The sequence below is a fragment of the Cygnus atratus genome, chromosome 10 (assembly GCF_013377495.2).
Source record: "Cygnus atratus isolate AKBS03 ecotype Queensland, Australia chromosome 10, CAtr_DNAZoo_HiC_assembly, whole genome shotgun sequence".
Taxonomy (NCBI): Eukaryota; Metazoa; Chordata; class Aves; order Anseriformes; family Anatidae; genus Cygnus; species Cygnus atratus.
In genome coordinates, this window is record NC_066371.1 from 14,552,809 (window position 1) to 14,579,477 (window position 26,669).

The following is a 26,669-nucleotide window of genomic DNA, read 5'->3' on the forward strand; positions in this document are numbered from 1 at the left end:
GATGCTTTGTCAGTGGTTAGCTATTAGCTGGTCTTTCTCTTCCCAGTAAGTATACTTTGAGTAGCTTTAGCAATCAAGTGCTCTGTGCAGCCATGCACTATGTACTAAGTTCATGCATGTCCACAGTTCATGGCTACACCGTATTCTGACAGGCAGAGACCTAGGTCTTTAGCTATATTTGGAAAGTACTTTTGCAGTGTAAATTTATTAATTTATCACTTGTGCTTCTACAAATTGAAGGCTGTGATGTATGGTTTGGAGTGTGATGATTTAACATTGTTTCTTAAGACATCCCTCTCCCTTCACGTGAATGTACTGCAAAATAATGGTATGCTGATGCCTGACTCTAAGTTTAATTATATCTTTCTTCATGGAAGCTATCTAACCTGCCTGCCTGGATGAAGTGCAACTTGAGCCTTTTGTTTTTTTCTCTGTATGGTCTTGGACGTGGTCCTAGTCCTAGACAGGAATACTTTACAAAAATTCCTTGTGGGTATGCCATAAGTCACTTCACAGCAAACCATGCACTCCTGGACGCTATTCTTCCTGAGTGTCATGGGTCAGAGGAGCAAGTTACATCAAATACTTACCAAAACCCAAACAAAATGCACTCAAGCCGAAGATAATTGTTTGAGGTGCTGGCTATTAAATTTAAAATTGCCCACTATTAAGTGTAAGATAGAAATGCTTAAAACAGATTTCAACTAGGAAAAAAAGCCACAAATATTTGATATATATGTAAATATATATATACACACACAATCATAAAGAAAATTAACCATTGGAACACAGCCTTACTGAATAGAGGAGCTGCTGGAAATTCTGGCAAGGATCAGAGATAGTAGAAGGCTGATAAAGCTGGAAGACCAAAGATTTACTAGAATATCTAGGAAATAAATCATTCTTGCCTGGTTTGCAATTTGAATGACACTGGCAGTGTCCTGATTAGTGTTACTCTGTTTAGGAAAAGGATTACAGTGGGCTGTGCTGTGTTTGCTCTTTTTTTTTTTTTTTTAAACTGGGCAGGAGATGAAAACTGGCATGCATTCTTTCAGTTCGCAATCCCAAGTTTAGTAGCAACTCAGAAAAGTGGGGGAATGCAACTTTTAAAAATTTCTCTTCTGATAGAACTGGTCAATTCATTCACTAGAGTTAATTCTGTTTGGGTTGGTAGCTCAGAGTACTGCAAAGAATTAAGGGATAAGCAAGCTCCATGTTTATCCTTATATGAAAATAAGGATAAGATGGTCTTTTTGACTAATCTAGGCTGTATCTTGAAGTCGAGTAAATAGTGTATGTGACCCTAAAACTTCTAGAAAAAGTCACAGGAGTATGTCTGGCTACATGGACCATTTCTGACTTCTTTCTGACTTACAGACTGGGCGACGAGACGCTGGAGAGCAGCCCCGCAGAGAGGGATCTGGGGGTTGTGGTTGACAGCAAGTTGAATATGAGCCAGCAGTGTGCCCTGGCAGCCAGGAGGGCCAACCGCATCCTGGGGCGCACCAAGCACGGCACCGCCAGTCGGTCGAGGGAAGTGATTGTCCCGCTCTGCTCTGCGCTGTGCGGCCTCACCTCGAGCACTGTGTGCAGTTCTGGGCACCACAGTACAAAAAGGACATTAAACTGTTGGAGAGTGTCCAGAGGAGGGCTACGAAGATGGTAAGGGGCCTAGAGGGGAAGACGTATGAGGGGCGGCTGAGGTCACTGGGCCTGTTCAGCCTGGAGAAGAGGGGGATGAGGGGAGACCTCATCGTGGTCTACAGCTTCCTCACTAGGGGGAGAGGAGGGGCAGGCACTGATCTCTTCTGAAGGGGACTTCAGAATCCCAGCTGCCAGTGGGTGATGGAGTTGTGTTTTTTTTTTTTAAGCATTCCCATATCACTAAATGTAAGAGGGATTTCAGACACTTTCAGTAGTACTGAGTGTGCCTACTTGCTGCTTTTGGAATAATAGGTGACTTTTATCCTTTTCTTTGAGTGTTCCCATTGTATTAAAAAGCTTTCATGTGGACGGTGTAAAAGTCTATATTTTGATGCATCTGCTCTGGCTGGTTTGGACAAATAAAATCTTTCTGTCAAAGCCTGAGAGAACGTAGCACAGGGCACAGTCCTTTCGGCAGCCTGTAGAGCTGGCAACATAGACAAATAGATGCTTTCATATTTTATCTTAGTAATTACATGCTTCAGAGGCCCCAGGACCATATTTAATGGCTTTTAAGTACACTGCAGATATAAGGATGAGGAACGTGGTAATGGGAAGAATTCCTAAACTGAAAAAGTGTTAGTCCACCTTTTAGCCTATATATCTTTTATCTTACGTTAACATGTGTTACAAGAAAAAATAGCTTGTCCAAACTGATGTTTTCCAGCTTCTCATAAGATCGTTCCTGCAGTTCTGAGATAGCCCTTCTGTTTACATAGCAAGATTGAGATTGTCTGTTGTGGCAAAAGTGGTAAAATATGAAGCTAAGCTAATAATGTGTGTAATAGTAACCCCCATATGTTCAGCTGCCACTGCGAGTGAATGTTTCCTCAGTCTCCAGTTGATCGAATATTTGAGGCAACAGATGTATTCTGCTCTTGTTGTTAAAAGTAACACTTTGTTCGCTTTATTTAAGGAAGATGCAAGATGATGTACGCAGTCTGAGAGAATTGTGCTAAATTTGTAGCTAAAGTGATTTCAAAAGTGATTTAGTTAAATTAATGCAACAACATCTTACTATAGACAAAGATGCTTCAGTTTACAAGATCTTTTGCAGTTTTGCTCAGGTGATTTCAGATCTATTGTTTAAAGAGCAGTCAGGCAGAAGGAATTTTAACTCATGTTTGTAAACAGATCGAAATCAGTTTTTTTCTTGTGCATAGCAGGTTTGACACTTTTAGTTACTAAGGAGAATTTACTGCCTTATGAAGAAACAGTTAACCCATTTTAGCTGGAAATCGGTATAAGTAGCTGGTAATTTCTATTTTATAAGCTGCAGCCTGTACCTGAGAAGCATACACAACAACGCGATAACATATCTTGTGTTGGTATTAAACTCTTTTAACTCAGTCTCTCAGACTCAAAACCTGGAAGGCACAATGTACTGTTAGACAGAGACGTGATTACAAAGCTCTGATTCTAAGCAGTGAGATGTAACTGCTTGAGGTACTCTTCTTGCCTTACAACCTGGATGAGGCTTTTTTGTAACGAAACCTGAAACTAGAGGGTGCTTGTGTAGTTTGTGTTTCATTAACCACTGTAGCCTGTGGTAATTCTGGAAAACCTCTAACACTTTTCCGGTTTGGGTGAATTTCATCAAAGCTTCTTCCTGATGGCTCACTAATGTGGTATGTGTAGTTTTCAATAAAGATCAGCATCAAAGTTGTATAAATTCACAACCTGGGATTTTGCCTTGAGCTGCTAATGGTAAGTTATTTACATAGTAAAGACAGTTGCAGTTATACTGCTGTCACTGTTTGCTGGTATGGATAATTTACAGAAAGGCACAGTTTTCACCGTGGGCCTTGTTACTTTCTTGACAACTGTATTATCCTGTAAGGGAGCTCTGGAACCTTTTAAATCCATGCAAGTGAATTTGCTTAGGAGCTGCAGCCCATGCTGCTTTGCTGTTCCGTGGAAGATAAAGCAGCACAAGGCACTCGTGTAGATAAGCACTTAAATTTGACAGACCTAATTCAGTGAGGAATTAGTTGGCATCTTCCTCCAAGTTTGTTTGTATTTATTTGAATACTCGAAGTGACCACTGAAGATTAATAATGCTAAAAATACAAGATTAGCCAAGTTAGTTCAACCAGAGTTTGGCAGCTTCCTGTACTTCCCTGCCCTCCTTCGCTACTGTCATTACAACTCCCCTCTCTTTTGTTAGCATTCTTCTAGCTCCTGTTCACCTCCTCTCACTTCATTAATGGGCTGCTGTTTTTCCTTATGTTACTGAGCTACTGGCCTATGACTACATTCCTTTTTCTTTAGTCAACTCCTAGCCATTGCCATGGATACAACTTAGATGAATTAAATAGTGACAACATGCTCACAAAGAATAATGACCAAGTGATGTACAAGACAAAGCATATTAGAAGTCAGTGATTGTACTAACAGATTTTATTGAAAACTAAGCAGGGTATTATAGGTTTCTTGGAGAGAGGCCTCTGCTGGTACACCAGCATGGGTCCAGGTTTCTCTTGGGAAGCGCTGTACTCAGCGTTCTCTTCTGGCCTTGCCAAACAATGTTTTGTTCTTAGTTCAGTGTCAAGTACAAACCTAAATTCCATATATGCAGGCGGCTACTTAGCATTTTCATAAAGCCTTCCATTTGCCAAAGTGCCTTGGAGGTATTAATATATCCAATGAAGTGGGGTGACCTAAAGATGCTGAGCATGCAGGCCTCATTATTAACAAGCATTATTTTCTTGGTAAGTAATTTTAGATCCATCTCAGCAACAACAGAGCCCTGCTTCTAACCTGTCCGATACATTTACCACAGCGCTTTACCTTGGTTTGCTCAGGGTGGCACGGGCTCGGTAGCTCTGGTGACCTTTGTGGTGCTGCTGTTTCTGGCAGGACGTGCTGGGTGTAGCTGCTGCAGTGAGTGCAAGGGATGCTGACAGGGTGCATCTCCTCCACCCTGCCAGAGCTGAGGCCAGGCTGGCCCAGCTGAAATAGCTCACAGGACACCTCACAAGGGAGTGTAGGGAACCCCATGCTACTTCTCATCTTGCAACTTCCCCAAACCCTTAATAATCAGGCGAGATTTTTTGAGGTTTATTGCAAATCAGCGTGAGGCGCAGTGTGAACTACAACTGTGCAAACTGCTGCCTCAGTCAAACCCACCTGTCGTGGTCCTTCATTTCACAGCCTTGTAGTTGCAGCAAACTTGGCACAGTCATCTCAGTCCCCAGAAAACACATTTTGCCATCCACGGGGCTTGGCTGAGTCGCCAGTATGTGCTACCAAAGGAATTCAGGCTGCCAGCCCTGTGCCCAGGCACGGTTCTCTTGCTGTGCTCAGGGTTATCCACAGCAGGCTTGTGCTCCTGGGAGATGGCACATCCTCTGTCCTCTCAGGGGTTTGCAAGATTCAGTCAGTCTCTTAAAGGAACGTAACCTATGGCTAAATGACTGATACCTGCGATAGTGTATGCCACCCTCAAATCAGAGGGCAAATGAATGTCTGCAGTGATGCAATGAAACTGGTCATGGTTTCTAAATAATCAGTGCTGTCAATATTGTGTTGTTCATTTTTCACAATGCAGTTTGCAGCTATGTCAAAGATCAGCATCCAGGAGCGCTCATGGGAAGATTAGAAAGAGCTGGTTATGCTGATGTTCAGAATTACACCTGCTGCAATTGCTCTGAGTGCTGTGCCCTGGTATGTCACCCAGGCTGGAGTACATGATTACGTGTTTGGAAGCCGATACGGCTCACTGATGGTATTTATTGCATTATATTTCTCTGGTGTAGAGCTTTGAGGATCTGGGGTAAAGCACAAAATGAAATGCAGAAGTAACTTAAACAAAAGAATATTACCTGCTCATTATCAGCTTTAGCTATCTAACAAAAATCTTTTAAGACAAATGTATCTACTTCCATCTTTAACTGTGGTAAGTCAGGGTGTGATATCTAATTTCAGACAACTTTTCCTTTTCTCCTCTTCCTCTATTCAGTAATACTCCTTACCTGTAAACGCAGAATCCTCCTGTACAGGGGAATGTGGGACTTTTTGTGGGGACCTATTAGGCAGCCTGTCACGTTCTCCAAGCTAGTTGCTGTAAAATGTCATCAAATATCAACCCTGTTTAGGAATGCTTTTGTGACATGTTAGGAAGTACATGTGTTACAGTCACCAGTTCTCTCTTGACAATGAACCCAGGGTTTGCTGTTTACAGGTTGAACCTCTAGGATGTGTTCTGTTGCTTTCCCATCCAGAAATTTCCTTATCTTTGCAAGGCAATAGAAAAGCATCCACTCCAGTGCAAAAGGAACCACCTGAAAATGAAGTAGATCAACAGAAAGGAGGAGGATGGAAGTCAGGGAGTGGGATGCATCACAAACTACCAGTGCGCTGTGAATATTTACCCAGATCCGCTCTTTAAGCACTGCATTACTTTGGTACTTCGGATTGTTAACACGGCGCTGCAGCACTGCTCACGCTTAGACTAAGGATGAGGTTAAGGAAATTCATTTTATAAATTCTTTACGAGCCTTATTTATTCATGTGCAAATGTTTGCTCAGTGTTATAAAGTCATTTGGAATATTATGGTGTTTTTAAGGGAGAAGACAACTTTCAAGTTTTGAGTTTTGTTTTTTTTTGGGGGGGGGAGGGGCAGGGGAATTTTTTTTAAAAAAAAAAAAGGTATTTTGCTTGCTTATCTTAAGAGATGCCTGCGAATTGGGCATTGCAATGAGCCTTTATTTCCCCTGAGGCATTCAGAAGCCTGGTTTAGAGTATGCAGCCATTAATCTTTCAGCCTCTATGGACAGATCAATTGATTGTCCAGCTACGTAAATATCTGTATTTTGAGAATATTGAGTGCTCTTTATCAGTAACAAATCATGTATTATCATTAGGGATGTATCAGCGTTGTCACCCAAGCAGACCACCCACTACTTTGGCTGTTATAATTTCTCTGTCAGATATTTGCATAGTAGAAGACATTATAATGAGAATCTATTTTAAAGGGAAGGAATTTCCCTATTGGTGCAGATCTCTGGAGCCTTGGTATACTTTTTATTAGATGTGGAGTTCAAAACATCTGTGTTTAAACTGATCAAATGACATTACTCCTGGAGGAATAAAGCTGTTTTCTTATTCTTGATTTTAACCTTTCATAAGCCGGTTGAACATGCTGCTTGGAAATGGAACTTGTGGCTTTCTCAATCCTTCTGTTTCAGTTAGCCCCATTAAAGTTGAACGTGAGGAGTGATTGCTTCAGATGATATGCTGATCCAAAATCAGACAAATATCGAATAGCTTTGCTATAGCAGGGTTCCATATGCTTTTTTTTGCAGCTAATAAGGGCTGGTTTAAAGAACAAAACTGAGGAAATAATGAACTTGGTAAATGTTTTGAGGTGCCCGGTGCAAAGTAAGTGTGACACTTCTCATCCCCCAGTAAGGCTGTTGTAGGGGACGTGCTGTGGCTGATCCCCCCCAGGTCCCATGTACAGCCCAGCTGAAAGAAATGGACCAACCTCCAGAACCACAGCAGCTGCCTTCTCCAGGCAAGGGAACCAAGTGCAAACTCTTTGTTCCCCGCCCGTGGGAGGAGTTGTAGGAATCACTTTGTTATTCATGGTTTGAGTCTTGTGTGACCCCCCCGAAGTTTTTGTCTCTAGGTTTATACACGTATCTTCTTACTGACAGCCTTAAAGGTGCTGAGCTCACACTAGCGTCCTGCCTTGTTTGGACCTGACCTATGTGAAATAACTGCAGGTAGTCAGGTACGGGACTGCATTTCATATCACAGTGCATCCCTCCAGATGTTTGCCAGCATGTAGTGAGACTGCAGCCTAGGGCAGGAGAGGCTGCAGCTGCACCTCGAGCTGGAGAGACTCCTGTCAGCAGCCCCTGCTAAAATACACTTGAAGCAGGGCCTAATAGTAATTAAGTTTTAAGGCAAAGTTTTAAAAGATGCTTAGCTGTGAAACAGCTGCAGTTCCGAAGGTGTTTGCTGATTACTTATTGATGCTCAGTCGTAATGTTTATAAACAGCTCCGTTGTTCTTCGAAGCCTGCTCAGGGAAAGAGGAACACAAGTTTTTCCACATTGGCTCTATTAGGCAGCAATTTTTAAAGATGGATAGGTGCCAAGAAGAGACATTTGTAAGAGCTTCAGGAGTGTCAAGTAGACATACACACTTGATTAATTATAAAGATGAAGGGGCATTTATAAATTGGCCATCTGATTTCGTCAGTGGAGGTAGGCAGGTGGGTAATAGGCAGCGAGAAGGAAGATGCCATTTTCTTGCCTTTAAAAGCTCCCAGAGATGTTACAGCATCCTGAATGCTGCTCTAGGCTCAAGAACTGTTTATGCAAAATTAAAGCTTGGAGCTTTCAAATTTCTTTCAATTTAATATGGTCTGTTAGCAAGAAATTATTGCTATTACATGTTCTTTAAGTAAATATTCAGTGAAATTTCACACTATCTCAGGAAAGTCCACTGCTTTGCCCATTGCTTTAAAACCTTTGTATCGGAAGGAAAAGTGCAAGGCCCAACGTTCAACATAAATGGAATAGAAAGGAAAGATCTCAGGAATATTTTGTCCCTTGCCCAGGTTCATTTGTAGCTGGCAGCCGTTGAGGAGTTATGTTTGTCAGTCTTGGGCATAAAATACCACGGCACCTAAGTTATGCTGTAGGGAGTTACGCAGAGGGATTCCGTCAGGGAACAGAAAAAGGATGCAGAGCAGAAAAGAGAATAGAAATTGCTGTGAAAATTGTGTTTCTTATCAGGGCAGTAGTCCTAAGAAGTATTTAGGAGCAGAACTATTGATTAGCTCAGATTTTCTGCAGCATTCTCTACTTCTTAAAATGTTTCTTTGGACCTAACGCTGTCTTCAAAACTGTGTGGAGCAGTCGCAAATGATCGTTGCAGTCCCCTGTGCAGTTTACTGAACTGTACTGCCTCTCCCCTGTGAAGACAGTTTCGGTCTTAGAATCTGATTGTCTGCAATGCCAGAGCTTTATGAAAATGCCTTTGCTTACAGTTATAGCTGTTTATTAGAAATAATGTAGAGAAGAAAATCAGAGAATGCTGTGACGCAGTAAGCTAGCCAGCAGGTGATGAATTCATGCCTGTGTCATTTTTGAATTCTTTCAGATTGAATTTTCTCCCCAGGGAAAACTTGAAAACGTCTTGTGCCTAAACATCAGGCTCTTTACCATGAGTTTGCATTTTTTGGTTCGCCTTGCTACTGATTAAAATACATGTTCTGAAAAGGTTTCTAGACAAAATAGAGCATTTCACTGTTGCTCTTACAATGAATCATAATTTTTCATTTATATATTAGCATATAATTTTTCTCTCTAAAAGCAGTGTGACAAAAGACAATTTATAGACTTTGTTCATCATCCTACCAAGAGCCTAGTCCAGTGGATGGGAAAAAAAAAATCCCTACATCGGTTATAAATGCCATCTTTAATAACAAATGTAGAAGGTTACAAGTTAATGGAATCTAATTCTGGTAAAATAGTCCTGCTTTCTGCCTCTCAGCTGTTAAATAGTGCGGGCTTCTATTTGTTTATGGTTCTCATTTGTTTTGGCACAGTTTTCCTGGGAAGGCCCTGTTAACTTGTTGCTAGCCATAGCTTTGCAGTATGAATCGCAAAGCGTGATGTGCATGCCTTAAATGTTAAATCAGTTTTCTGAGGGATGCTTTGCTTCAGCTTTCTCTCTTGTGGTTTTGTGCTTAGGCACCAAGCATACTGCATTAGCAAAATAATGAGAGCTCTGCGTGCCGGTCACGTTGTACTCTGAAATCGACTTGAAGTGTTTGGCAAAACAGTTGAACTTAACACTTGCATTGTGCAGATCACAAATACTGACAGGCTGTATTTGGGGGAGAAGCTGGGCTTGTGATTTGCTCTGTCTGTATATATACTTCCCATGCTAATACCAAGCACTAATTAGGACAAAGCTGAAAATCAAGTACCAATTTTTTCCTGTGTTTTGAGGTCAGAGGAGTTGCACAAGGGTTGAATTTGGCTAAGGCTTCTTACTGTCAGAAGTAGCTGCTGGGCGTCAGAAATTAATCAGAAATGTTGTCTTTTGTTGCCAGGAATCTGCTTTTGTCTTCAGAAGTCTGTGCAAAATTTGGGCTTGTCTTCTGACTGTATTACACCCACAGCGATACTGTCTGAGAAGGAAGGGCAGTTTCTTCACTTGCTTCATTGTTGCTGTTTTCACGTATAGTTTTATTCTGTGATCCATAGCTACCCATCAAAAAAGTGCAGGTAAATACAATATAGAAGACAATTTAATTCCCATGTTCTAAAAATCCCTGCAAGTGTAGGAGATGTAGAATTTTATTAGAGAGCTTTTTTAATTTGCTTTTCTATTATCTGAAAAAATTGTGGGTGGATGCAAACTTACTGAGCAATGTCTGCCAATGTAACCATGCATCAGGAAGTAAGAGGAGCTCTTAGTTACTCAGTGTACTCTTTTATGTTTCTTGTAATGAAGTCTCAATGATTCTTACAGCTCATATGTGAATATTAGATTTGGCCTGCTGTGCAGTGAAAGTCAAAAGCTATAACCTTGATGTGGGAGAGCTATTACTCTGCATCTTGCACTCTGGCCTCTTAGCAGTTGATTCGATCTGCAACCTGTTAGCTTTGATGGATGGAACTGTTGAGGGTAAGGACTGACCTTGAAATAAGTGCACCGAGACCAAAGATGTCATGATGTAAGGTTTGTGTTTTAGCTACAGTTATCAGATTTGTGCAATTTTATATGGCTGTTCGCGCTAATGCTACATACAATAGTGAAATTCTTTGGAAGTTTGCTATTACAAATAACCTCTGGCCTAAAAGGCTCTAGGGCTTTTTGATTAGCTAAGACCAGGAGAGAAGCGATTTTATTTGAAGGTGATCCTCTTGCTTTCACCTTCCAAAGACAGGAAAGAGAGGAGAGAAACCTGAAGAACAGCCACGAAACTAAAAGAGAAATGCAGCAAGTTGGTTGTAATACAGCATCTCAAGCGCACAATGATGAATGCATAATGGAACGGGCATGTTCCTTGCAGCACAATTAATTATGTTGCCTTCTTGACAGTGAATTCCCTCGCCCACCATGTCAAGAAATGCCCCATTCAAGAAAATAATTAAATAAGCTCTCTCAGCAGTGGAGATTTAGTGTCTGGATTGTATCTCATAATATTTTTGACAGTACTCAGCAATCAATTCAGTGAGTTCATGTCTCAAGGGACTATTCTTTTGTTAATAAACTTAGGTTGCATTCCAGCTGCTACGGAATGGAGGGATATTTTATACAGATAAGAAATAGCTCGTTCATTTTTAATGCGTATGACTTGGTTGTATTTTTTGCTTCAAAATCAATTATTTGTCACGTGGGAAGTATTTCACTATCAGCAGGAGTTGCAACTGGCTTGGCTTTTTATTCTGTAGTTGGCAGCTGTATTACCTTCCATCTGACAAGAATGAGTTTTCCTTTGGGGAAAAAAGTCTTAAGATTTCTTTTTTTTTACTTGAAAGATCTCTAAGCATATGTAAGAATATTTATCTCCATTTGTTCATCTGAGCACCAGTAGATCTTTGGATGGATAGCTGAGAGAATACTGTCAAAAGGGCCCTTCTCCTGTTGAGCTCAATGGACATATACTCTACTACTGTTTCTTTAATTTTTTCTTTTTTTAAGATATTTGCAGCAGCTCTTATTTTGTTAACTTAGAAAAGGTAAAAAGGAAGCACTAGGAGGTGCTTAGAAATTGTTACTGATACTTTTTTCCAGTTGGAATTAGTGAGACCATACAAGAGCAGAAAAAGGACTACTGCTGTCTTGTATGCATGTATCTTGTTTTTTTCCTCCTGTATTAGGGGGTTATATAAATATCTTGGAATCCAGGGGTCATGAACTCAGTTATACTGGTTGGGTGGAAGTGAATTTCTGTTCATAAAGAAAAAAAAAGGTAGCTTACAGGAAAATAGGAAAAGTTATTAAATGTTTGGTAAGCCTCTAAGAGGAGGTAATGGAGTACTTTGTTTAAAATGGGGTTCCTGTCCAACACTCATTCTATACCTAAGGGTAAAAGTTTTCATGTTCCTTTCACTGGTGTTTGATGTATAGTATGGGTATGTTGAAAACTAAGTGAAAGACATGCTAAAATCTCCTGTACTTCTCGCAAAAGGCAGAATGTGAAAGTGTGGAAGTTGTTTGCTTTCCTGAGATGGTGAAGAAATAGTAGACATTCTCTCTGTACCTCCAATCAATTAAATGTTTAAATTACTGTATGTTCCTCACATAAATCCATTTAACAGTTTACTGCTTATGTTCTTACCTTGTAAGACTGTAGATGGTCTTTGAGCGTATAGAAAACACTATGGAACATGGAGGAAAGAGTAAGTGAGTGAAGTACGAGGTTCTCTGGGGCTTGTGTGTATGATGCGGAGGTGGGTTCTTCCACTGCTCTAATTTGTTTATGCTCCTGTGTTGCAATGCAAGTGAAACTGGTGTGGATCAAGTCCTTTCTTGCATCTCATATTACTTCCTGGTGTAATGTCCTATTTTGCAGAATATGCAATGCTTTGCTGAACTTTTCAAACATCAGAAATATGTCTGCCAGTTATGTTTTGAGCAGGAATGTCATCTAAAAAAACCCAGAGCTAACTCTATAGATCTATAGGCTTGAAGTTGTTCAATCCCTACTTAAGACATGTTTACAGAAATTTGATAAACTCCTGAGGATGATTTTAGAATCAGAGGAAGTATTAATTAGATTAATTCTCAGTTTACTGAACACTAGTCAGGCGGAACTAACAGAATTCTGTAGTTTATTACTTGAACAGGAAGAAGTTAAATTCATCTAAATTCATCACAGTTTTGACCTTTCTGAGTAAACTTTTGTAATTGAAAAATACTAGCTTACAAAGAACAAAACTTTGGCAGAACTGAGATGATTAAGGGATTGGAGCATCTGTCCTATAAGAAAAGGCTAAGCAAGCTGGGCTTGTTTAGCGTAGAGAAGAGGAGATTGAGAGGGGATCTTATCAACCTCCACAAATACCTGAGGGGACAATGTAAAGAGGATGGTGCCAAACCCTTCTCAGTGGTGGCCAGTGATAGGACAAGGGGTATAAATTGAACCACAGGGGGTTTCATTGCCACGTGAGGAAGAAAATTTACAGTTCAGGTGACAGAGCATTGGAATAGGCTGCCCAGTGATGCTGTGGAGTCTCCTTTGGAGATACTCAAAACCCGCCTGGATGCCATCCTGTGTAACATTCTCTAGGTGACCCTGCTTGAGCAGGGGGTTGGACTAGATGACCTTTGGAAGTCCCTTCTAACCTCAACCATTCTGTGATATACTCCTCTTTCAGTACGGCTACGTTTATGGTCAACACCTCATAAAGATACAGGGCATGAACCCTTACGTAGATGCTACTCCTGGTGTAATAGGAACAGTGCCTTCTTCTGTTTTCATGATATGTGTTTTGACTAAAGGAGATATACTTGCATGAGAAAGCAAACCCAGGGAATTATGATGGTATAGCTAGGTTGTTCAACTGTACCACGTCTATTAGTAAAATCCACCTATGTATTTAAATCACTCACATTTCATATTTGTTATATTTGTGCATAAAAACACAAGGTATCTTGCAAGAGCTGTTTGTTTTGCAATAGTTTTGCATTTTTCAGTGTTTGCTGATATCTTTTGTGCAAATACTTTTTCTTTTTTTAACCTTTTCCAGCTCTACCAGCTGGAACTTAATAGCAGTTTTCTTTTGGTGAAGAATATGAAAGAAATAAAAAAGCCAAGGAAAGGAGCTAGCAAAGAACTCTGGGTCCAGTTTTATTTTACAACTTTGGCTCTTTGTGATGCACTTGATATCTTCTATTTAACTTTAGTCACACTTAAAATAGCCTTTACTTTTATTTTGTGCTGTCTGGGCTATTTCCATAGATTTTCATAAAATCTTTCTAAAGAAAAATGAAGGGTTGAAATGACCAACTATTTTCAGTTTGAAAATCTTGACATGTAGCAGTATTTTCCCGCTTGCTCGCAGTTGCCTGTGAGCCTGCCTTATAATTTTGTCTTGTTTTGTTTTCAATGTCAGATTTTTTTTTCCCATTGAAAACCAGTGACTGGCAACATGTAGCCTAATATAATTTATTTTTTCTTCCAACTTTAAAGGTAGACTGGAGCTTAGGCCAGATTGTAATTTGTATTCATTATAAAATCCTAAAAAATTCTAAGCTTATTTTTCTGACAGTAGTTTGAAGAAGTTCTTTGCTGCCCTATGGTGTATAATGCAATCAGCATGGAAGCACAGCTTGTAATTGGGGACTTTAAGTAAGGTTTTTCTCCCTCAGTTCATGTGGATAAGAGTTCAGCTGTGCAGGAAAAATACTTATGCTCTCCTTTTCCAGTGTATATTTTTGAGTAAAACTTAACCCGGTAGTAACTTGGCTAATTCTAATGGCTGTACTAAACTCTTTTGAAACTTGTAGCATTTCATTGCTACGAAACAAAGTTCCTGAAGGCCCTGCTTGGTGATGTCAGTTGGATAACAATCTTCCCTTGTTTTAGTACATAGCTGATGTGGTTAATGACTAGTGTTTTAGAGCGTGAATGATTTTGACTGATCACGGCAAGAATGAGAAGCTTGCCTAAATTAATGTTTCAATCAGCTTTAGCAACAGATATGTGCATGCCACATTGCCCTTCATGCTTGCTTCTCTTTTTTAATTGTTCTTACGATGCCTTATAGGATGAGACAGATTTTCTTTAAAATAGTGTGTCAGGTTTAAATTGTCATATGCAGTTCACTGTGGGTGGGGATGCTAAGCACAAGGATAAAACTGAACAGAGTGAAGCAGTGAATATGAATAGATGGATGGCATTAGCCAAACTGGTAACTACCTTTGTTTCTCTGACAGAATGGAGTACCAGTCTTTCTTAGCTCTGTGAAGTTTGATTGTGGTCCCATGCACAGTACTATAAATGAGTAATAACATCCAAATTCAGGCTGGATACAGTTCACAGCAAATATGTGCCTGACAGCACCATGGTCCTGCTTCAATGGGGGAATGGAGAACCTGTGATCTGGAACAGCTCAAATATGAGGCACAGCACTTTACTGGGAGTGTAATCCAGAAATTACCCGAAGGTACAGCCAAGGTTACTGTCCCTTTGTTTCTCAGCAGAAATCCTCTGCTGAGAGTGAAAAGGAAAACAAGCCTTTGTCCTTTCCTGTGCATTGTCAATCAAAATAGATGTGCATGTGAACATCTCTACCTTTTTGTCAGAGGTGGTCTGATGGTAGAGACAGCATAAAGACACAGTAATTATTATTATGAACACTTACAGAACTGCAGACAAACACTTTTTATTTTTCAAGTCACAGTTCCTTTCCCTAAAGTATTTCAGCTTAAACTGTGTTTCTAAGAAAAAGCAAGAAATTGGAAGGATTGAAGGATTGTATCTGAATGAGGGTTTAAAACAAAGACGCAAAACAGAGTATTTTGATTGGGTTGGTTTTTTTGCATCCCTCTTTTTTCCCCCATTCTGAGCATGCCTTTTTTTTTTTTTCCCCAAAGAGAAGTTTGGAGATTCTGACCAGGATGAGAGTTGCAAGGGTTCAAAATTTTGAGGAACAATTGTGAGATGTTAGTAAGATGATGCAACACATATAATCAACAGTCTTCTGAGTCTCTTGATACGTCTTTCTCTGGTTTCTCAGTGGCACTGGTATTACTTTAAAATTCTGTACGTTTCAGGGTAGGAACATGGTTGTTTCCTTTGCTCACTTATTTACAGAGAAGCAACATTTTAAACCTGGAAAAATATTGCTGTGCTTATTCCCTGTGTGGGATTACAGGAAGTCAGTATTTTTTTTTTCACACTGATACCCGTGCAGCCCATGAAAGCAGTAAGCAGAATTTGTCTGCTTCCATACCAGCTAACTGAATTTGTTTGGTCAAATCGAATGTTTAGCTCTATTGAAGCCAACTGTGTTAGATGGGACACCTATTCTGTTGTGTTTTGCAAAATTTGTTGGTTTGTCAGTTTCTTGTGCAATAGGGAGCACTGAATTGGTTCAAGACTCCGCTTTCACATTGTCTGCTTTACTTTGTTGTTCAGCATGTTACTTGAACTGTTAACTGTACGTAGCGCTGCAATTGTTGTTAAGATTTAAGCAGATGTCCTGATCTTGAGATCTTCTCTGTTTGTCACCTTCTCATGTTTTTAGCAAGTCTGATTTAAAACAAACAAACAAACAAACAAAAAAACCTAAATGCATTAACCTCTTCTGTTTTCCACTATATATATCCCTCATCTTCATGGTTTTCTTATCAGCCAGGTTAAATAGCATTCCACCATGCTTACTCACTTGGCAAACGTTCCAGATTTGCATCCTTAATGTGGAAATGATTTATGAAGTCCTGAAATACTTTATCTTACATTAGATTAATTGCAGATTAGGTCTTTCTGTGATGGTAATGTTCTTTGTGTCTTCTGGCTTGGTTTTCAAAGATCTGAATGGATATATGATATAATGACAAAAGGCAATAAAAATGTAAGGCAAAACTGCATGATTAATAGGAGAAAGACATTATTGACTGGAATGCAATCTTTTGAAACTTGTGTGTAATCTGCTCTTACTGATTGCTTTTCACGCAGAAGCACACAGTAAGTTTTGGATGCCTTATCCAGGTTATCACAGTTACCATCACTTGGTTGTACTCCATTGATACTGTTTGTACAATTTTAAATCTTCCTAGGATCTCCTCAGAAATTCTCTTATGTGCAGGGGTTCAGAGGTCTCAGTAAAACTGCAGCACTCACTGGAGTGCTGGTGGGGGCTTAGCTGGGCTGTTTGATAACCCACATCCATTCTTCAGAACAAGTTCGTAGGAAAAAGCTAGTAAATGGTGCAGTGGGCCACATGCAGATGCAAAGGGTTGTTCCTTCTATGCCCAGAAGTTATATCGCTCCTAAGTTACGTTGATAGTAGAAGATTTCATTTTTAATTACTTTCTCAGCAATTTGAAATAACGCGGTGCTCTTACGGTCGGCGTGGCTCTGACAAAGAGGAACCTGCCCACTTGCAGGGAAGTGCTTCTGCTGAGAACTGCAAACTCCAGACTTCTGTGAGGCATGACCAGGACTCAGGTCAAAAACTTATCCTGTAAGTTTGGAACGAGTCTCTCTCTGGATAATCCACTGTGTGAAACAAGTCCCCACTGGGTTTTAGTTTGCAACCTTAGAGATGCATTTGACGCTTACTCAGTTAAAAAGCTGGGTAGAGATTAAAAAAATAAATAAATCCCATCAGCTTTGGAAAGAAGACAAGTCCTTCTAGACTTTCACTCTCCTTTTAAAGTGAGTTTTCCTATCAGCTGAGCAGTTTCTTCTCAAGACGCTGATTAGATCTAGCCTTTAATGTATGCTTAATTCTTTGTTAACTTGATGTTGGTTGTGATAAATGCTACTGCCGGTGTTCTGGGTAGCTTCTCTTTTGTAGGTGCTCTGAACTGTCAAGGCTGTGACTGTCTTACACTTGACTTCTGTATTGTTATAAATTAACTTTTCTAAAACCTGGAGGACTCTCCTTTCTTCTTTTGCTGACTTCACTTGATATTTCAGGGTGGCTGTGCAAGACCACAGAGAGGTTTTATAAAGATATGTTTGCAATAGTGCTGGACATGAACTGTGAAATTACAGTCTCTGTTTAAAGTCTCTCTCCCCTATCAGTTCCCAAATTTAATAATGATGGAATTTGGGAAAGTAGTATGAGCTGCTATCTGGTATGTATGTGCAAGAGATAAAGTGCATGTGCAGTTATAATACACTCTTCAAAATCTGATCTTCAGTCTGTTAACATGCTGAACATGCCTTTTTTACAGTGGTGATTTATAGTCCAGCATAACCATGCAGAATCACTTCATTATATTTGAATAATGAAAAGAGTGCCATCAAAATGGCATGTCTCAAGGGAGCTTTCTGAGGCAATACTTTAAACAAATGACTTTTTAGATAAATTTATTATGAAGTGTGATGAAAGCCATTTTTCTTGGCAGTCACATCTTGTGAAATCAATGAGTTTTGTTGTGTGTTTTTTTAATCGCTTATATAAGTAAAGGCTAAGTCCATAGAAGCAATGGTTGATGTCTTGCTAGCACCGTGGAAAGGAAATGTAATGTTGCAATGGTCAGCTATTCTGTCCTGTTATGACCGCTAAATATTAGCGGACTAAACTTAGAGCATAGTCTTGCAGTTGGTTGGAAATTCAGTAGTTGTTTTAAAAACAGTTTTTACAGGTATCTATGATTGTTCACTCAGATTTGTTGTGCTAAGATGTGCTTTCATGAAAATAAAACAGCCTTTACCTAAGACCTTTTCTGTCAAAGGAGTACCCAGCTTTCCTTTTGGCAGTTTGTTAAATTTTGTTATGGTTTACAAAACCATACAGAAATCACCAATCTTGGTATTTCATACTGTTATAAAAACATTTCTATTAAAAACATTTCTATTACTCTGGTGTGCTAGCATCATTGAAGCTTTCATTCCAATATCTAACATTTGACTATTAATGAGACAGACTTTTTTCTAAAATCTGTACTGATATTTTGCAATCAAAGACATTGAAGACAATGTAAAAACACACTTTATCTTCAGGAGAAATATTTTGAATGAAGCTATCTTAAAGTCTTAAAGAGCTGTATGTTTGGGGCTATGTATTTTACCTTTTCTCTTTTATAGAGTTATTTGAAAATGTTTTTGTCCTCTCCCTGATCCTTTTTTGATCGAATACCAGTGCAAGGGTAGGACTTATTTTAATAGTGTCTGAATTTTTTAAGAGGTGGAAATTTGTCTATACAATTTATGTTTATGTACTACTACTGCATTTTACAACAATAATTATATATTGTTAATGAGCACATAGGAGAAAATTCACTCTTTTTCTTGAGGTAAACAGTATAGGCATGTGCCCGTGTGTTAAGTTTTTGTGCTCATATCCATATACAATTGTTTGAAATGCTTTAACAAATATTATGACAGTAAAAGCATCTCGACTACAACTCAAGAAACCTGGATTGTTTTCCTGAAATAACCACTGATTCTCCTTAAGTCACTTCATTTCCATATCTTGAAAACAGGATAATATATTTGCTGCCTCTTGTGAAGAGCATTGAGACCTACAAGTGTCATGTAAACATTGTGTTACTACTACAATGGACAGTGTTCTCCAAGGATATGAAGAGAGAAGTACAGAAGGTGCTGGGAGAATGAACTGATTTCTACAGCTGCAGCTGACCTCTTATCTTACCAGTAGTAGTTTGCAACTCAAGAATATGGTGCTGCTGCTGGTGCTGCCAGTGAGCTCCTGCCAGTTGGAAGAAAGTAGCGCGCCTGTGTCTGCTCTCTTTAGTGCTGCTTGGACCTGCTACTTCAGACAGGTTTCACCCGGTCCTGTGGGTGAGTGAAACCTGCAAACAAATTCTCAGAGAGAAAAATCTTTTCTTCTTTTCCGGAAAGGTGGTTTGCAAACTGAGCAATTGTAGTTTAAAGAAGATCGGAACTGAGTTAGCCAATGAAGACCACTAAGGATTTTCTTCCTCTTTAGGGACTAACATAATGTATAAAATATAAATGCAGTAACAACAACTGTTGGGAAGTTCAGTAGAAAGATGCAGTGAGGTCTGATTTTCTGAACCTTAAGAAAACAGATATTCTGTTCATCCCTCTGTTTGAATGAACTGTATTTTGTTGCATTAACTTAAAAGATTTTCACTCATGAGGAATGAGTAAATGTAGTGTTTTTTTTATTTATTTTTAAACTCCAAATTTTCCTTTCCCACACTCTTCCAACCATCACCTAGACAAAATCTGCAGTGGGGTTACTTCTAAAATTCTAATCATATCTACAGCAGAAGAAAAATTATTTTTCTTTAAAATATGCACACTGCAGGAAAAACAACAACAAAAACAACAGCAAAAAACATTATATAGCACATCAGCATTGGATATTTGCTAAGACATGCAGTGAATGCAAAGCTGGCACCGTTTAATTCCTCCTAATGGGCTAGTTGATTCAGCAGTCACCCAGTGTGTGACCTGGCTTGTGGTTCACTGAATCACTAACTGCAGTATTGAGGCGATGCTTTTATTCCTGTTTCGCTCAGGGAATGCATCTTGATCAGAGCTGTGGAAGAAGTGAGTGAAGTGGTGGCTTCTGCGAGGAAATGTGCCCTTCACCTCGAGCAGGTACAATGCCAAACTTCATGCAAGGGGAAATGTGCTGAGGCTGTGCAAACACACAGCGTCCTGGGCAAGGATGTGCGCTGCATAAGATGAATCTGCCTTTCACTTCTCTGTGTTGGACTTTCTATTGAACTAATTCATCATTTGATTTTTGGCATCTCAGTAGTTACTGCTGGCAAAAACTACTCGTTTTAGTGGTTACAATATACTGCGAGCACATTTAACTTTGATGGAAAGTTTGAATGACTTTGTTTCAACCACTTGACGGTTCTTTGTGGGCATTTTTACCATCAACAGGGGATTTGTAACCAAGCCTTTGGTGACAGCTGTTAGCTCCAGCAGCTCAATTGCCTTTAGCAGGCAAGGGTATGATTTTGCTGCTGTTTCCTCTAGTAGCTGAACTTATTTGGGCCAAGCATGAGCAAAAGGACATGCACAGTCTTGATTTCTCTTGTATCTGATTTCCACCGAATTCTGGTGACCCTTAAGCAACTGTTGTGATGGACTGAAATGCCCTGAAACAGAAACCTTATCTCCTCAGCCAGACCAAAATGTTTATCGGTAACTTTTCTCCCATTCCTAAAACTGTTCTTGTTGCCCAAGTCACTCCTCCTGTTGTTCTATGCCTACAGAAAGCTCCTGAAAGCTGGTGAGGCAGCATGGGTGGAAATACTCTGCTCTGACATCCAGTTTCATTACCTGTCCAAAACTGTCAGGAGAAGCAGCTGTCAGTTCTGTAGGCACAAGGCAGAATTTGAGGGAATCTCCTTTCTCTAGAGCCTCTTGTAGCGCTTATAAGTTTTACTTATTTTTGCCATTTTTTCCCTTCCAATGTTGGTGACAATTTGGAGCTTTTCAGTGCCTTAATAGCCGACAGTGAAAAATCCTTCATTAGGACATATTTTTTTTTCTAGACTAGCAAAGTGTTCCTGAATAGATCAGAGTTGCTATCCATTCCAGTAAAGCATATTCAACAGAAGATATATCAGAGAAAAAAAAAACAAAAACAAAAAACTTATGAGTTAATACAGTTAATATGAGGGTTGCTTTTGTTTACGTGGACTTCAGCTGAGCTTCATAGCTCAGTTTGGATAAAAAAAATTGGAAGAGTTTCTGTTGTGGGTACAGTCTTTTAGAGATATGTGAGATTATTGAAATTTAGAAATTAGAATAGTTCTATTAACAGCCCTACTAGGAAAGCTGTGGTTGAGCACAATCAATTTAATTTTGTTACATTTGTCTGAGCCAATTTTAAGTGTTTTTTTTTAAGGCTTTTGCTTAGTTCTGTCCTTTTTTCCTAAGCATCCGCAGCCCTGTACATGTCTGGCCATGGGCATAAACACATGTGGTAATGCGCTTTAACGGGAACTTCCAGTGCTGGATCAGGTATTGAGTGTTCCCATATCACAAGGAGGAAAAGAGAAAAATTCTCAATGACTACTGAAATCAGTTCAGAGAGGCTGGAGCTTGTGTGAGTTAATTTATAAGGCATCCAACAGCAATCAGCATCAAATCATTAATAATGTCTTTTGGAGTGTTCAAGGCCATATTAATCTGACTGATTTTCTGGCTTTGTGAGTAGCTGTGGGCATAATTTAATAGTCTCTGATTTGAGAGGAATGCTGTGTGTAGGTTAGTTGGAAATGCAGGATGGAGTCTGTAGCGGGGGAATCTGGGCCTTTTTGTTCTTTTTAAACATGAAAGCATTTCATCTGTACTTCTGCTATGGTCTGTAGTACAAGTCAAAGGAATAATTTTGTCCTTTTTCTTTGGCATTAAGTATTCACTTTTAACACTTCTCTTCTGAGTTTTTCTGTGGTTTTTGGACCAGTGAGGTATGTTTTTCCCCAGAGCTTACTCATTTATAAATTTAAAGGGATTGGGCTTTTGCACACCCAAAAGTGTATTTCCTGTTTGTTCTAGACATTGTAGGTGACCTATATTTTATTTTAATATTTGTTGTAGAGGTTCAACTATATTAAAAAAGTCCATTCTGTTAGGCAGATGACTTGCTCTGAGTTCTTCGTGTTGGTTAGTACTGCTGTTACACCACAGCGTTGCTACGGCTTTCTATAGTGACTTTCATTCTGTAAAAGGTTGAAAAGACAACTGCAAAATCAGACTCAGCAATGTAGGCAGTTCAGATTTCTGTAGAACGTTGCTTATGCATTCGGTGTTTATTTCAACTGGAGTCTGTCCAGTGTGAGAAGCTGACAATAGGAGGGTGACTGAAGATATTGGGCTCTTCAAAACCGATTAACCTTGGCATTTTAGATTTGAGGTGCAAGGCATGGATTTGAGCTATGTTTTCTTTGCTGCAAGGAAAGCTGATGCAAAGAGGTTGATATTCTGAAGCCATACAGTTACACTGGGCCATTTTTTTTATCCTGTTGTAAAATGCCTACCTGAAGCCAATTCTTCTTGACTTGAAAATGTAAAACATTCTTTTGTTACTATTAAAGAACATAAAGAAAAAGTTGTGGGAAGAAAAAATCTTACTGGGATTCTCAGTCAAAAACTTGTTCCCATACAAGCTTCTTTTGCAATGTCAGAAGAGGCTCTTAGTTTAGCCATAGTTTCTAATATACGTGGATCATGTGAGTCCTAAAAGCCATGACCGCTCTTCTGTCAGCGTGAGAGCTGGAATGCAGAAAGCCCCCAACAAACCGAATGAAGTGTCTCTTTGGTCAACAGCACAGTTGGAACGATCAGTTCGGTTGCAGCCCAGGACTGAGCTGAATTTGCATCATCACTGTATTGACTTGTTTGAAACTTGTCTGGGCGTATGTGCAGGTGGGTTCCCCTGAGACATTCCCATTTGCCGTTGCTCCAACCCAGGGCTCTCCAAGGCTTGTAGCAGAAGGTGGAGTGAGTGTCAGGAGGTTCTTCCTGCTTCTGCTTTGCTTTGTGGCTTCAGCTTTCTTTTCTGGGGAAAAGATTGGGGAAGGAAAGGGAGGTGAAGAAACAGTACACTATGGATATAGTAGAAAACATAAGTGCTATGTAGTTAATTGTGCAAGGCATTGAGAGCGAGGGAAGCTGCAGATGGAAGACTTGCGCAAGGTCCCTTAATTTCAGCAGCAAGGCTCTGACCTGTAGGCTATCAGGAAGGAGCACAGGACTGTCTCTAGGCATCCTGCCTTGCTCGCAATTTCCCTCTGGGGACCGCTGAGCTCTGTGAATAACTTACTGGTATCCAGCTGCAGGCATCTGAGAGACTTGCAGCAGCACTCGGTTCCCATGGCTGGGAACTTCAAGAGCTACTTCCACGTGGCTGGAGGTGGTAGTGTGCCAGGGGAGGGCCAGCATCGCTCAGCTGGAGCAGAATGATAGAGGAACCAGGCCACGTGCGGATGTCCGGATGGCCACCACCAGGCCACATGGAGTTTGAAACATGGTAGCCTCCCAGCCAGGAGGCTGGATTGATCTTAACCTTCTTGACAACTAATGACCAACTGTGGTATAGCCATCCATTTTCTGTTTTGTGAATATACAGTTATGTACTTGGTCACATGCAGGCAGTTTTCTTGTTCCTAAAGGCTTGCAGATAAGCAAAAAAAAAAAAAAAAAAAAAAAAGGCAAAACAAAGGAACCTGAAACCCCAGACTTACAAATTTGATTGCAGGCTGCGGTAGCTGCTAAGCAATGCAAAAGTCCAGATTTCAGGTGGAAGGTTTTGTCAAAAACTGTTGTTTTTTTTTTTAAAAACCCAAACCAGCCTTGAACCTGATTGCTGCTGTGACATGTGGCAAGAAGGTTGCATGAGATAGTTGGAAAATATAATCTGTCATTTAATATGAAGTTAAATAGATTGTGCTCTGAATTATAGGAAGCCTAAATTCAATTTGAACCACCGGCCAATCAGCCACCCATGACAATTGCTCTGTAAATGAGTCTTAGACAGGCCTATTGATTGCCTAAATCGTAGGGGTGTACAGAACATTGCTTGTTGTATGCTTAGGAACTTGTCAGTGGTATTTATGTTGTAATCAGGCCTGTAGCTGATGCAGATCACCTGCATGCAGATCTAACTTTTTTTCAGGAAAATAACAGGAGGCCTGCAAATGCTAAATTTCACCAGCAAATAACTTCAATAAAGCACAAAGCAAAGGCATTAAGAGAGAAGGTGTATCATAGGCTTTGTGCAGGGTTTTTTCAAATTGGCTGGGGGCCAGGATGTAGATGTTGAGCATGGATGGTGTCAAGGACAAGGAAAATCACGTGGGCTGCTGTGAAGTGCGTTCGTGGATCTTCTTGTACACGTAAAGGCTGTAAATATACATGTAAGTTCTTTGTAGGCTGCTCACTTCCTGCCTGGTGGCAATCTGAAGAGAAAAAAAACTGTCCTGAGGGCAGTCAAGCCTCATGCCCGAGGCTCAAGTCTGCAGGCATGGCTTGTGGAGCCTCGGCTGCAGTCTGTGGTCCTTCATCAACTGCCCTAGGTAGCTCTCACCCACGGGTTCTGGTTTTGGCATCGAAGCCTTGGTGGGAGCCCAGGGCCTCTACCTTCTGTGCTGAAGCCAGCACTCTTCAGGGATGTTGTATGCTGAGTTTTTGCAGAATGCTGAGCACTTTATGTAAGGACAAGAAAGTTGAAAGAATCCAGTGCGCAGGCAGTATTAAATAAGCTTTAATCAAGTACAACTGCAGTGTTAGATAGTAACAATTCATCCATTTACTGTTTGTTACCGCCAATTCAGAATCTACTCTTAAATATACATACAGCTAAATGGCATAGAACGTAATCTCTGGTAAGTGCCACAGAAAACATACCAAAATCGTACAGCCGTGCCTGTAGTACCATCTGCATTTGGCTTTTGAAGTTCCCCTTCTACCTCTATGAATGTTGATTTCTCTTTGTTTGCAACCAAAAGCTCCAGAGGAGAAATTTGTAACTTTGTGAACTGGGAGCTAAGACAAATTAAGGTGAAGTTCAGAAATATGTTAATCAAACAGCAGCTATGATTCCAATGTCAAACTGTGCCAGGCACAGGCTGAGGTATTCTGCTGCATGACATTTTCCTGTTGCATGGATGTTGTTTTAAATTCCTGTCCTGGTAGTAATTCTGTAAGATTGTTGCTATAAATTACTAAAGTATAAGGGCTATTGAACAAGCCCATATGTGGGAGTGAAAATGAGCTATTAAAAAGACTGAAAATATGGATGTCTGAAATTGGAATTAGTCACACTTTTTGGTTAGATTTGCAAGTCTCTGACTTACAGAATTGTAGATGCTCATAACATTTCTTTTCATTCTGTCTTTTAAATTGTCTGTTTTGATGTAATTTTTCCAAGTCTTCATTATTCATAAGTCATTATGTTAGGAATTAATATATCTTAAGTATTGGAGTGTTTGAATTAGTTTGCTTGTTTCCTTCTTAGCTGTCAGTTCAAGTGACTGGCAAACCTGCAAGTTTGTGGTCTTGACTTTTTAACCCAGCAGTTTGGGTAAGTGTTCTGAGGTTGTGTACTCAGTAATTTGGAAATATGTTTCACTTCTAGTGTCTTCATTTGGACAGCCAAAAAAATCACTAACTACAAATTTAGGCACAAATGTCTTAGGGTGATATTTGCCTTTTCTTATTGAAATTTAAAGGGTTTATCACTATGCAAACATTTCAGATGCTTATTCTAGGAAACTCACAGAAATGTGCTTTGTTAAATAATGGATGTTCTGGAATTTTTCTTTTTTTTCTTTATGTGTTACAAGAATGAGCATAAAAGCTATAAAACCCTGTATTCACTATTCTGCAGTAGATCTAAGAGAGTGGCATTATGTAAGGAGATGCCATGGTAACTGAAGTTGCTAAGACAGTCGGTGTCAAGCTTCCTAATGGTGACTGCTATATTATATTTAGGCTTTGGTTTACCACAGTATGAATAGAAAATGAGAAGTGTTTAGTGGTCTTGTTTCATACCATCTACAGTTCAGAGGCAATGAGGTGGCACAGGATACAGTATTGCACGATCTTTGCCAACAACTGGCAAACAGGATTGTTCTTCAGAGCACACTCCTCTCTTGCTGGATCTTGTAGCATTCCTGCAGCAGCTTTACCATTTGTGCTATTCAGCTAATCATATACCACCTGTCTTAATGAGATTTAACACCTGGAGCCAATAGAGGAGTCAGCACTTTGTGACCAGCCAGCTGGTCAAAAATCAGGAAAGTCATTTCTGCAGGAAACTATTACCTGAATCTGTAAGTAGTGTGAAAGCAGAATGAAGCAGGAGCATGCATACTATTTTTTTTCCTCAAAAATGGGCTAAAGGTACCCATCTCCTGTGCTATGTAAAGCTTTATTGGTACAATAGATCCTGTTACCAATAATTTTCACAAAAATGGTGAAAATTCATTTCTCTACAAGGTTTTTAAAAAATGCTAGAATAGAAGGTGAAATCTCATTACTAAGACATCATTTTGCTCCCTTTAATACAATTAGTTTACTTTTGTGCTGAAGTATTACTGTAAGTTAAAATGAAGCGTCTTGCTAAAATATGCAGGGGGCTGTTCCAAGTCATTAGTCGTTACCTTTAAATCTGGAGTTAAAAACCCATCCACTAGTAGTAGGGCTCATGCTGTTTATATGAGATAGTGCTGCTTTACTCAGAAACAAATAGTCACAGAGCAGGGTTTGAAATGCTTTATGAATGAAATGAACAAACCTGGCCACATCGCAACTGTTTTAGACTATTGGGAAACTACTGGGAAAAATAGCTAACAG

The 26,669-nt window shown here is 39.8% G+C and overlaps 1 long non-coding RNA gene across 1 annotated transcript in view; it reads left to right on the plus strand.

The window, feature by feature from the left end:
• The first annotated feature begins 1,529 nt into the window (after window positions 1-1,529).
• The window catches only part of LOC118248264 (uncharacterized), a 30,318-nt gene continuing 5,178 nt past the window's right edge, over window positions 1,530-26,669 (plus strand). Inside the window, exon 1 of the long non-coding RNA XR_004778700.2 lies at window positions 1,530-1,662. This is a non-coding gene — a long non-coding RNA (uncharacterized LOC118248264). The remainder of the gene's footprint in view (window positions 1,663-26,669) is intronic.